The sequence below is a fragment of the Protopterus annectens genome, chromosome 6.part0, assembly GCF_019279795.1.
Source record: "Protopterus annectens isolate FY-2018-M chromosome 6.part0, PAN1.0, whole genome shotgun sequence".
Classification (NCBI taxonomy): Eukaryota; Metazoa; Chordata; order Ceratodontiformes; family Protopteridae; genus Protopterus; species Protopterus annectens.
Window position 1 is genome coordinate 1,614,595,825 of NC_056737.1, and position 13,769 is coordinate 1,614,609,593.

Consider the following 13,769-nt stretch of genomic DNA (forward strand, 5'->3'; position numbering starts at 1 on the left):
CCCTTAGTGCAAGACATGTGGACCAAGCCTGACAATGTGGATGTTAACAGCGATGTAGATGGGTATATCATATAAATACCAGTATACATTTGCCCCCATAGGTTATGCATTCACACAGTGCTGCCTGTTCTGACATATAATAACTGCTGGTACAGAGGTGCCATGGCCACATACTACCCATTAGTTAGCGACATACATCTGTAGAGCATCCCACTGCTTTGTCTGACATACATGACTGTTATGGTGGCCTGGCAGCAGTACATCTGACAAGTATCTGGACATAACATCACACTGGTTAAGTACATTAAGCCGCTAGGCATGTAACACAGCACTGTGCAGGCTACAGGCAGATTGCCACAACACTGGCCTACATTTCCTATGGGGGAATACACATGTACTTGCATATATACCAGGCTCTACCGGCATGTCACAGCACAGAGTAACACACACCTGTGTGAAAGTGCATAACCACAACCAATGTGAGCATAGGCACAGGCACAGTCACATCTGGTAAGCTAGCGTAATATTACAGTATATGGACTATCTGATCAAGACCATCCCCATATGTGCCACTCACATATTAACCCTACATATACTGGGCCTCTACACATTGTGGTCCGATGCCTGTCTGTGGTATGGGACATGTGTTTGTTTGGCCCTAAAAACATGTAAGCCAATAGGGTAACATACAGTGGAGCAGCATGTAACATCAGATAGAACAGGGCCAAGAACAATGATATCTACTACAGTCTGTACACAGGCCAAGGTACATATTCAATATAGACACACTGTTGACAATCACCATAAGTACACAGACCTCAATACTATACACACAACCACAGAATTCCCAGGTTATGTCCTCAAATATAACCCCTACTATACATAATATGTGTAGCAGTGTGATATCTCACTGGCTAGTTATCAGATATGATGTCAATAAATTATGGTGTACAGAACATATGCACCTCTTACTGCATGACATATGTACAAAGGTTGACAGAGTTTTGGCTGGAGGCACATACACAGGGTCAATATTGACATGCTGCCATTATAACTTCATACATTTACTGTTTTAACAGGATTTGTTGTAACATATGTCCTATGAGGGATATGAAGTCAGTAATTCTCATGGCTGTCACCATGTACTGACTGCAATCCTCACACTACGCATCTGCAGTTCACAGATAGGTGCTCTGTGAGTAACACAAGTAACAAAAGGCACCACACACTGTCCAGTCTGCAGATGATGCTACAGATGTGGGTTTCCTCAGAAACATAGCACTGTCATGACAGGTATTAAAACATGTAGACCAGCCATATCTACACACACTCTGTTAAACCAACATTACTCCAAATGCAGAATAGCAACACTTACATTCTGTAGTCATGTCAGGCACATCCCCCTGCTGTGTGTTGGCCTGTCTCCACAGTGTATGTTGCTAGAGGTAAATCTCCAATCCATCTGTGATGCTGTTTGTCAAACACCAGATCTAAGTCCTGCTCACAGTGACTGAAAGGCCCAACACCAACATGATGTTCCTAGATATTGGAGTGTGTGTTCCATGCAATTGGCTATGGGAATGTTACCACAGCTGTTCCACATGCAATCAGCTAGAGGAGCACTGTAATTCATGCAGAGGCCATCAGCTGATCATGAGTATCACCTACAAAACACATGCTACTGCCTAAGCAAAGCAGGTGTAGTTCTCCACATCCACCAGAGAGGGAGTGAGAGAGGCCGACAGAGGCAAAGATAAGTCAAGGATGGGGTGGGAGAGTAAACCTTAAGCATGTTTGTGCCACACACCTACCAGTACAGGGTATCAAACCCCTGACTATGTATTGCTATCACTTGTCTATACAGTTATTGGATGCATCACATAGCTTACATGTTGTGGAACTCTCCAAATGTATATGTGATGGTGAGTGACATCTGCAGCAGTGATATGGTAGTGATACGGTAGGTGAAGTACATGTACCTGTCTGCATGAACAGGTGTCAGCGTCAACACAGCCACACTCTCTCAGGGACTCACACACATTGACACACTTGGTAGGGTCAGGAATATACTTTCTCACTGGTTAATTTGCCACAATACAGTACTGTGGAGGTATCACATGCACCACAGGGGTTATCCAGAGGTTATAAGGGCAAGGGGTATGTGGAGGTATCTGACATCAGACAGCATGCTTCAGTATACCAATGGGAGTTGTAGTGAGTGTGAATGTGGTCAGAATTATCATAAACCAAACACACAGACACAGGGTGCCAGTACTGACATGCATGAGTGCACTGCTTCACCGGTGAGTAGTGATTGTGTCAGAAGGCTATACAAGGCTAGGTGAAGGGTATAGCTTGGCATCAGGCCACATGACAATGGTCTGAAGTGTGGCTTAGGGGTGTAGTGTCTGGATTGTCCCACACAAGTGGATATTGTATTCACCATCCAGTCACCTGGGCAACTATTGTGTGTGGCCATTGCTGTTCAATGCTTGCTATGTATGTGTTCTTTAGTCCATGACATGAATGCTGTCTGGGATGTGCCCATGTCCCACATGCATGTACAGTGACATTTGGAATTGTTCCTGGGGTGTCTGGCCCATGTTGTGTACACAGATTGTTATACTCAGATGTGCCTGTCCTGGCTTCATGTGCTGGGAACAGGTAATGGAAAGCAGGTTGACCCTGCACCTGCATTGATAGCATGATATAGGTATTCCCTGGTGTCAGTGGCATCTGCCCATACAGGGCATGTGTATAAGGCATGGCATGCCCTTTGTGGGTCACATTTGATGGCACCACAGGTATTGCAGGTGTCCAGTGGGGAGCATAGTGAAGACACACTGTCTGCATGTACGTGCGTATTTTACTGATGGACATGGTACCATGCCCTCTGTCATCCACTGCAATCACACCATGGTTACTATCTGTGGGCAAAATGCAGGGTACTACCAACATAGCAGCTGATGTCTAGGCAAGTGTGTTTGTGTATGAGACATGGGCTGAGAGTGTTCTCTGTGTAATACAAGGGTTACTAACTTTGTTCACCAGGCCTTGATGTCACATATAGGGGTATGGATTGCCACCCCAGCCTCTTGGCTATTTCACATCTGTTATCCTTGTAAGGTGGACATTGTGACATATAAAAGGAACACCATATAAGAAATTAGCAAAACCAGCTCCACAGTGAGTCTAGTTGTTACACACTCACAGCCACCTCCACACATGATACAAATGACAAACACATACACACACACCTGCCATGTCTGAGATTAGAACTCTTACCTAACTAGTTTATTACACTACAGCATTATGCAGTTATAGGACACGCAGATTACAGGGCTACACTATTCCCAAAGGTGTATTTCACAGTAAATGACATCAGCAGCCTTGCCAAAGTAGGGCATTTGATCTGTACTGAGTGTGACTAGCCTAAAATGCATTGCTCCCTACACAAACAAAGAAACACACTCACAAACATCTGCACTTGCCATGTGTGGGACTAGAACCCCTACCAAAGTACTATATTACACTACAGCATTATGCTGTTATAGGACGCACCATAGAGATTTCTGGGCTGCACCTTTCCCAAAGGTGTATTTCACAATGAATGACAGCAGCCTTGCTAAAGTGGGGCACTTGAATTGTAGTGTGTGTGACTAGCCTAAAAAGCATTGCTCCCTACACAGTCAGAGACACACACAGTTACCATGTCTGGGATTAGAACTCCTACCTAACACCCTACACCCTACAGCATTACACAGTTATAGGACACACCACAGAGATTACTAGGCTACACCTTTCCCAAAGGTGTATTTCATAGTGAATGACATCAGCAGCCTTGCCAAAATAGGGCATTTGAATTGTAGAGAGTGTGACTAGCCTAAAAAGCATTGCTACCTACACAGGAAGAAACATACACAAACAGTTGCCATGTCTGGGATTAGAACTCCTATCTAACTAGCTTATCACACTATAGCATTATGCAGTTTTAGGAAATGCCACAGAGATTACCGGGTTATGCTCTTTCCAAGTTGCATTTCGAAGTGGATGACATCAGCAGGCTTGTCATAGTAGGGCTATGTAGAGGGCAGTGTGTGTGCATGGGCTATAACCCATTCATCTAGAGGTTGACACACCACATGCAGGCACACACAGGGTTATATTCCACAGGTATGTGTATACAGCTGCTAGATGACTACTGCCTTGTACAGTCATGTTGCACAACTAGCACTTGGACCACATAGTCTGTAATGCTGAAGGATATCAGTGGCTAATTTCTACAGTGAGTGACATTTACACATCATGTGGTTGTAGCCATTTGGCTGTGTGTTGGGTGGGACAGGCCACATGATGGATGTCTCTTTGTCACAGTCACTCTCTTCCACATATCTATGTATGTCTACTTTTGACATATTATAGTATGTTGTCCTTGGATATATGTCTGTATTCGTATCCAATGTGTGTGTAAAGCATGACTGGTGCATACTGAGGCGTGTAAGCACTAACATCTACAACTGTCAAATATGTATGGTCCACTGTTGTTTGCAGACATGGGCTTCATTTGTTCACGTGTGTGAGCATGCCCAGAATGACCTTTCAGTATGTTGTCTGACATTGCCTTCATTTCTCTGTGTGTGTGAGCATGCCCAGTATGCCCTTCTGTACTGAATGTGTGGATCCATTCCAGGTAGGTTGTACTCCAGTGCAGACCTTTCTGTTGTACACCTACAGGTAGCAAACTGTTTCTGCAGGATAACCATAGATCATTTAGAAATATAGTGTCAAACTGTGCAAGGGATAATGAGTGTGTACTTTAGGTGATTGTGTCTGTGCTGCTTCTGCTACATTGTACTGGTGTTAGCAGAGATATTCAGACATGTGTACTGTTATACAATGCGATGTTTTATGTCCTCAGGTACTGTCAGGTGGACATTCTTGCTCACAGTGATTTCCTGGGGAACAAGGGTGAATGCAGCTGTGTCTGGTATTGTGGGCAAATGCCTACATATTCATGGAAAGTTATGCCATTCTGGAGGGGGGCTGCAGACACTTGCTGCTGGGTCTGTGTATCCGGTTCAGCACCTTGGTACAGTGCTGGCAGAGGATCCCATACTTGTACATCCATTGATATGACAGCATGGCCTTATCTTGCTGTGGCAATACCTCACAGCTGTATAGATTCACACAGGTTCCCAGAGGCAGGGGCCATAAGTCAGGACATTACCCCTATTGTGGTGCACGGGCAGGTTTATAGCCATCCATTTATATGTTTGCAGCCATGGATAGTGTGTGCACACAGCTCTGATTCAGACCTTGCACATTCCATGCTACCCATGCTTCCACCCCCCCTTCTATTATTCCATCCTCTTCCATACATTATGCATACATTCTTTGATACTTTCTCTAAGGTTATCACCTCACCACAGATGTGTTTTGGTGTTGGTCCACAGTTAATGCAGTGGGACATGGTGGACATGTTACTGTGGATTATCCACATGGCCTTGCATATGGCATATGTGGAGTGTGTTATGTTGTTATTTGGGTGTCTATGACATAACATGCATTGGCAGTAACTGTGAGACACAGGCCTTTGGCAGAGGCCTGTAGGCCATTTGGTGGTGATGCAGGCCAGCGTTGGCAGGCCGTTGCATTCTGTTAGTCCTACAGTCCCAAACCGCCATAGAGTATATTCCCCTGGGGTGATAGGGTAGGTGTGATAGGTGTTCATGCCAATACTTTCTATCAGTATTTGTCAGGTGCTGTGGATGCTGGCAGGGTGCTATGTACAGCTAGTGACACACCTGCACTGCATGCTGCATTCTTTCGCTATTGCCATATACAGGTGGGCGTGATATTGTACCAATTCCCAACAGCAGGGATACGACCAGAGAGGTAGCTGTGGGTGGTATTTGGGTGCGCTGGGTGCATGTGTGCTATGGACACTACTTTGATCTGATGCACGGATATGCATGGGGCATTCCAGTTATGCTGGCATGTGCAGGTACATCAGCGGTTGCCCAATACATCAGTCCTATCACCTTTGTGATCTGCAAGTGTTCAGGCAGATGACACCGGTATTCCCTACTACAGGCCCAGATAATCTGATGCATACCTGTATGTACAATTCCAAGGGTGTGTCCATTTAACAGTTACACATTATATACTGTATGGCTGGGGTACTTTCCCCTGTGTACTGCTTGTATATCTTGCCCAACAGCCATGCCATGTCAATCTTTCAGATGGTGACACATATTACCACCATACATTTACTTACCTCAACATGCATACATTCTGACCAATCTCACACAATATGAAACACACACCAACCTAACACACACATACCTGCATATTGTACAAATGCTACAATCTACCCTGCTACCTTGACCACCTCTGAGCATCTGTGCTCCACTGGTATTATACCTACACATACATGTTACTATAGGACATGGGGGGGGACACCTGCCTGTTTCTACATTGCTACACAGGATTGGGGGACACACCTGACTGTTACTACATTTCAACATAGGATTGGGGCATACACCTGACTGTTACTATATGTCTACATAGGATATGGGGGGACACAATTGATGGTTTCTAAATTGCTACACGGGATTGGGGGAGGGCACACCTGATTATTGCTACATTTCTACATAGGATTTTGGGGGCACAACTGACTGTTACTACATGTCTACATAGAATTGGGGGGGCATACCTGAATGTTATTATATGTCTACATAGGTTATGGGGGTACACCTGACTGTTTCTACATTTCTAGACAGGACTGGGAGCACACCTGACTGTTACTACATGTCTACATAGGATTGGGGAGGCACACCTGTTACTACGTGCCTACATAAGATATGGGGGCACACACCTGACTGTTTCTACATTGCTACACAGGATTGTGGGGCACACCTGACTGTTACTACATTTCTACAAAGGAATGGGAGGGCACACCTGAATGTTACTACATGTCTACATCGGATATGGGGGGCACACCTGACTGTTTCTACATTGCTACACAGGATTGGGGGGCACACCTGACTGTTACATTTCTACATAGGATTGGGGGGCACACCTGACTGTTACTACATGTCTACATAGGATATGGGGGGCACAACTGACTGTTTCATGATTGTTACACAGGATTAGGGGCACACTTGTCTGTTACTACATTTCTACATAGGATTGGGGGAGCACACCTGACTGTTACTACATGTCTACTTGGGATGTGGGGGGTACACCTAACTGTTACTACATGTCTAAATAGGATATGGGGGCACACCTGACTGGTACTGCATTTCTACATAGGATTGGGGGGTACACCTGACTGTTACTACATGTCTACATAGGATTGGGGGGCACACCTGAATGTTACTACATGTCTAAATAGGATATGGGTGGTAGACCTGACTGTTTCTACATTGCTGCACAGGATTGGGGGAGGGCACACCTGACTATTACTACATTTCTACATAGGATTTTGGGGGCACAACTGACTGTTACTACATGTCTGCATAGAATTGGGGGGCATACCTGAATGTTATTATATGTCTACATAGGATATGGGGGGTACACCTGACTGTTTCTACATTTCTACACAGGACTGGGAGCACACCTGACTGTTACTACATGTCTACATAGGATTGGGGAGGCACACCTGTTACTACATGTCTACATAAGATATGGGGGGCACACCTGACTGTTTCTACATTGCTACACAGAATTGTGGGGCACACCTGACTGTTACTACATCTCTACAAAGGAATGGCAGGGCACACCTGAATGTTACTACATGTCTACATCGGATATGGGGGGCACACCTGACTGTTTCTACATTGCTACACAGGATTGGGGAGCACACCTGACAGTTACTACATGTCTACATAGGATATGGGGGGCACACCTGACTGTTTCATGATTGCTACACAGGATTAGGGGCACACTTGTCTGTTACTACATTTCTACATAGGATTGGGGGAGCACACCTGACTGTTACTACATGTCTACATGGGATGTGGGGGGTACACCTAACTGTTACTACATGTCTAAATAGGATATGGGGGGCACACCTGACTGGTACTACATTTCTACATAGGATTGGGGGGTACACCTGACTGTTACTACATGTCTACATAGGATTGGGGGGCACACCTGAATGTTACTACATGTCTAAATAGGATATGGGTGGTACACCTGACTGTTTCTACATTGCTGCACAGAATTGGGGGGGCACACCTGACTGTTACTACATGTCTGCACAGGATTGGGGGATACACCTGACTATCACTACATGTATATATAGGATTGGGGAGGCACACCTGACTGTTACTACATGTCTACATAGGATATGGGGGGCACACCTGACTGTTACTACATGCCTACATAGGATATGGGGGGCACACCTGACTGTTTCTACATTGCTACACAGGATTGGAGGGCACACCTGACTGTTACTGCATTCTTACATAGGATTGGGGGGCACATCTGAATGTTACAACATGTCTACATCAGATATGGGGGCACAGCTGACTGTTTCTACATTGCTACACAGGATGGGGGGGCACACCTGACTGTTACTACATTTCTACATAGGATTGGGGGCACAACTGACTGTTACTACATGTCTACATGGGATGTGGGGGTACACCTGACTGTTATTACATGTCTGCATAGGATATGGGGGGCACACCTGACTGTTACTACATTTCTACATAGGATTGGGGTGGCACACCTGACGGTTACTACATGTCTACATGGGATGAGAGGGGTACACCTGACTGTTACTACATGTCTACATAGGATATGGGGGGGCACACCTGACTGTTACTACATTGCTACACAGGATTGGGGGGCACACCTGACTGTTACTGCATTTCTACATAGGATTGGGGGGTACACCTGACTGTTACTACATGTCTACATAGGATATGGGGGGCACAACTGACTGTTTCTAGATTGCTACACAGGATTGGGGATGGGCACACCTGACTATTACTACATTTCTACATAGAATTGTGAGGGCCACCTGACTGTTACTACATGTCTACATAGGACTGGTGAGCACACCTGAATTTTACTACATGTCTGCGTAGGATATGGGGGCACACATGACTGTTTCTACATTGCTACACAGGATTGGGGGGCAACACTTCTACACATTTGCTGTGACTGCACTGGTATGTCAGGTACTACATTTCATTCTGTTTTCTAACCTATGATGCTGACTAGAGGCATATCAGTGTACTACAGGTATTATGTTTGATTGATCTACATATTAGTTTTTGACTTCCTACCCTTCAGAACTAACACCCCACTGCCTGATCTGATGTAGTCTGTCTGTGTAGGCCTGGGGGGAGGTTACCCATAGGCATCATTCAGAGGCCTTAGCACAGCCTTTGTTTGTGCTTGTCTATACCTGTCCTGCTGGCTGTGACTGTTGTTGGGTATGTGAACCTCCCTGACTGGCATGTGTGCGTCATATGGACACATATGTGGCCCAGCACATTTCCTGCAGTGGGTTTTGTCACCATGTGTATTACTGACTACTATGGTGACACCAGTATTTGTTACAGATCTCATGCTGCCACTATAGATGTCTACTATCTGCTGGCATCCCATTCAGCCACCCAATTCCCTTGCATGCTCACATCCATACCATAGATACAGGTAACAACACATACTACTACATTCGGCAATTGGTAAGTTGAGTGACTGACCTTGTGGGTGTGCCAGTATTGAGGGTGGTGCTGGAGGGCTGCCTATGTTGGATGCACATAGCACACTCCCTACACATGGTTGAGTACAGGTAGTGTCATGTTTGGCATCCCTTTTACTGTATGTGCGAGTCAGAGAGAGGTGTCATTCCCTGTGTCCCTCCTGTGTCAGTGTATTTCCTATATGTTGCCTCTTTGCCAAGGCCAGGGCATACTGGGCATGCCTCCTTCTTCCTACTGGAGCAGGCTCGGGCTGTTCCTCCTCCGAGTTACTCTGTGCCTGTGCAGGCCTTGGCAATGGTGGGGGGCTGTGTGGCCCTGCCCCGTGCTGTTCTTGCTGCAGCTGTTTCCACAAGATCATATTATGTAGCACGGCACATATAATGACAATTTGAGTACATGTAGCTGGTGAGTACTGCAAGGCTACACCGGATGTGTCTAGGCACTGGAACCATGACTTCAGCATCCCAAACATATTCTCTATTATGATTCTGGTCTGTGAGTGTGCATCATTATGGAGTTCTTGTTCAGGTATGTGTGCATTTCTGATGGGTGTCATCAGCCATGGCACCAGTGCTTAACCAGCATCCCCCAATAGGTGACCGTAATGGGTGACCCACTGGCAAATCTCTGGTACAGCTGCATCAGATGCCAGATGTGGGAATCGTAATAGCTTCCAGGGCAGCCAGCACAGACATTCATTATTATGCCCTGAGCAACACACACAACCTGGCAGTTGATGGAGGGGAAGCCTTGCAGTTGATGTAGACCCTACCCCGCTCACCGGGTGGTGTTTTGATGCATATGTGCATGCAGTCTATAGTACCCACTACCTCAGGGTATTCTGCTATTTGGTGGAAGAGATGCATATTGCTGGCCAACACCTCACGGGTGTTGGGGAAATATACGTGCTCACCGGCATGTGCTGACATGGCATCCAGGAACTGGAGAAGTACTCCAGATGCTGATGCCTGTGAGATCCCCATGGTATCCCCAGTTGGCCTTTGGAAGGTATCTGTAGCTAGTATTCTTAGGCCTACATATATCTTGGTATCCACTGAAATGGGTTCCCCTCCGTTAGTTTTGTGTGGGAGGCGTGGCCGGCACAGCTCAACAATTTACTGTAGGAGGTCCCTGTCCACCCTGTAGTGTTCCACTATCTCAAGCTCATGTAGCCCCTGGTAGGTTACCCTGGGTCTGTACACTATTTTCCATCTCCTCACTGTGGGTGATCGACAGCATTCACATCTTCACCACCATCAGCCTCTTCCACATGTTGTATGATAGCTATTGCAGCCCCTATCATTTTGTTTTTTTGTTTGTTAAAAATTCCCTGCTTGTATACACCAGTAGTCTTGAGTATGTGGGAAAAACAGAGGGATAGGTGCTTGCATAGTTTATAGTAGTGTTCTGGTCTGGTCTGCTCCCTGTGTAATTGGCTGATTCTGATACATTTCACCTGCCAGCTATGCTACTTCCCCTAGTTTACCTTCCTACTGCTGTTTTCCCTTCCCATTGCCTTCCTGTTTAAGCCCAGGGACATGCCGCACAAACACAGTGCTGAAATGTGCACAGAGCTACTATTTCCTGGTTTACTTTTTTTATGTTTAAAATCCGGTGCGTGGTGTGCACACCCACTTAGGCAATGTAAAGAGTGATAGGCAGCCTCAGATACACCCCCTAGCTTAGCTCTGCTAAGCTAAGGGCGAATCCGTGCCACAGGGCTCCAATCTGCTTCCAGTATGCCTGACACACACCCCTAGGATGTCAGCTAACTCTTAGGCTTGCACCAAACTATTCCTGCTCTTACACTGTTGGGTGCTGACTAGTGCAGTGGAAATCTGTGATTCAGTACCATTCCTCTCATTTGCATAGGATTGCCTGGTGATACATAGTTACAGGTCCCACACTGAGCCTTCCCCCTTAGCAACCACTATTCACTGGCCATGTTATCTTCTGTCTGCCTTTGAGTATAATGGCAAAATAGTGATTTTGGTTAGAATGCTTCTTTTAGGTTTACTTTCTTAATTTTTGCCTGATCCCATTTACACAATGCTGCCCTGTGCTTAAACAGCCGAGATTGGCTAAAAAAATAAAAGTTGATTTTTTTTTTATTTTTTGCAGCTGTTTTCCATGCCAATGACCTTATATTTTTCTATTGGCATGCTTTCTACATAATATCCACCCTTTATTTGGGACTGCCATGGCTCCATTTTTGTAGTTTGCATAAATGTACTCTGTTACTGGCGGAGTGCATTTCTGCAGATTAGACTAGTCCTACATGGCCGGCTTTCAGCTTCCTGGAGCAAAAATTCCCCTCATTTGCATGGATTTCTCCTGCAAATAGGGTAATTTGCATACAGGGACTGAGTCTGTGCAGGACTAGTGCAGGAGCGCTCGTGCATGTCCCTACAGCTTATTCCTGGATCGCACGGCAAACATATTGCCTGCTGGAGCTCCTGCACTAGTCCTGCACACTGTGCAGGGCTTGCAGAATCCAGGGAAATGGGTTGCACTGGTGGGTTACCATATCATTATGAATCTTAGGAGCACAATATTATACCAATCCTCACAAATCCATGCCTTACACCCTCAGCACATTCTAATTTTAACTATTTTTTTTTCTCTGCTATTATACCCTGTCCTATCTGTGCCTAACCATCTATAACCATTATTTATTTTGTTTTCTTTCAATCTCTCTCATCCCACCTCCTATCTTGCCTATCTATTGTTGCACCTGTTTAATCAGGCATAGTTCGACATACACAGTATTACATGTTTAATGTATAGTAAATACTTTCTGCTTATTTAGTGTAGGTGTGTTATTAGAAATGTAAATAGTTAGTTATTATATTTTACATGGGTTTGAACTTTGAACATATTTCTGTCTGTTTCTTGTGTTTTGATGTCATGAATGTCATGTTATTTTTGTATATAAGGTCTTCATTTCTCTTTATTCTTCTGTGTATGATAACATCTATCTATCTATCTATCTATCTATCTATCTATCTATCTATCTATCTATCTATCTATCTATCTATCTATATGTTGTTCTTCTTTCAGCTTTTCTCGGTTAGGGGTCACCACAGCGGAACTCTGGTCCGGGCTTAAACAGGGAGGCAATGGGAAGGGAAAACAGCAGTAGGAAGGTAATCAAGGAGAACTAGCTGAGCTGACAGGTGAAATGTATCAGACACAGCCAATCACACAGGCAGCAGCCCAGCCCAGAACACCACTATAAACTATGCAAACACCTTTCCTCCTTGTTATTCCCAATAACTCTGCACCACCAGTATATACAAATGGGGAAATATTAGAAATAATGCTAGGGGATGCTTTTGCTATCATAAACCAGCATGTGCAAGAGGCTGAGGGTGGTGAGGATGTGAATGCTGCTGAGCAACCCACAGTGAGGAGATAGAGAAGAGTGTATAGACCCAGGGTAACCTACCAAGGGCTACATGAGTGGAGCGCTATAGGGTGGACAGGGACCTCCTACAGCAGATTGTTGAGCTGTGCCAGCCACGCTTCACACACAGAACTAACAAACAGAGGGGAATCCATCCCAGTGGATACCAAGGTATGTGCAGGCCTACGAATACTAGCTACAGGTACCTTCCAAAGGCCAACTGGGGATATGTTGGGGTTATCACAGGCATCAGCATCCAGGGTACTCCACCAGTTCCTGGATGCCATGTCAGCACATGTCGGTGAGCATATATACCTCCGCATCACCATAAGACATCGGCCAGCAATATGAGTCTTTTCCATCAAATAGCAGAATACCCCGAGGTAGTGGTGCAATAGACTGCACACACATATGCATCAAAGCACCACCCGGTGAGTGGGGTAGGGTCTACATCAACCGCAAGGGCTTGCCCTCCATCAACTGCCAGGTCATGTGCGATGCCCAGGGCATAATAATGAATATGTGTGCTGGCTGCCCTGGAAGCTACCACAATTCCCACATCTGGCATCTGACGCAGCTGTACCACAGATTTGTCAATTGGGACATCTCACACGGTCACCTAGTGGGGGATGCTGGATACG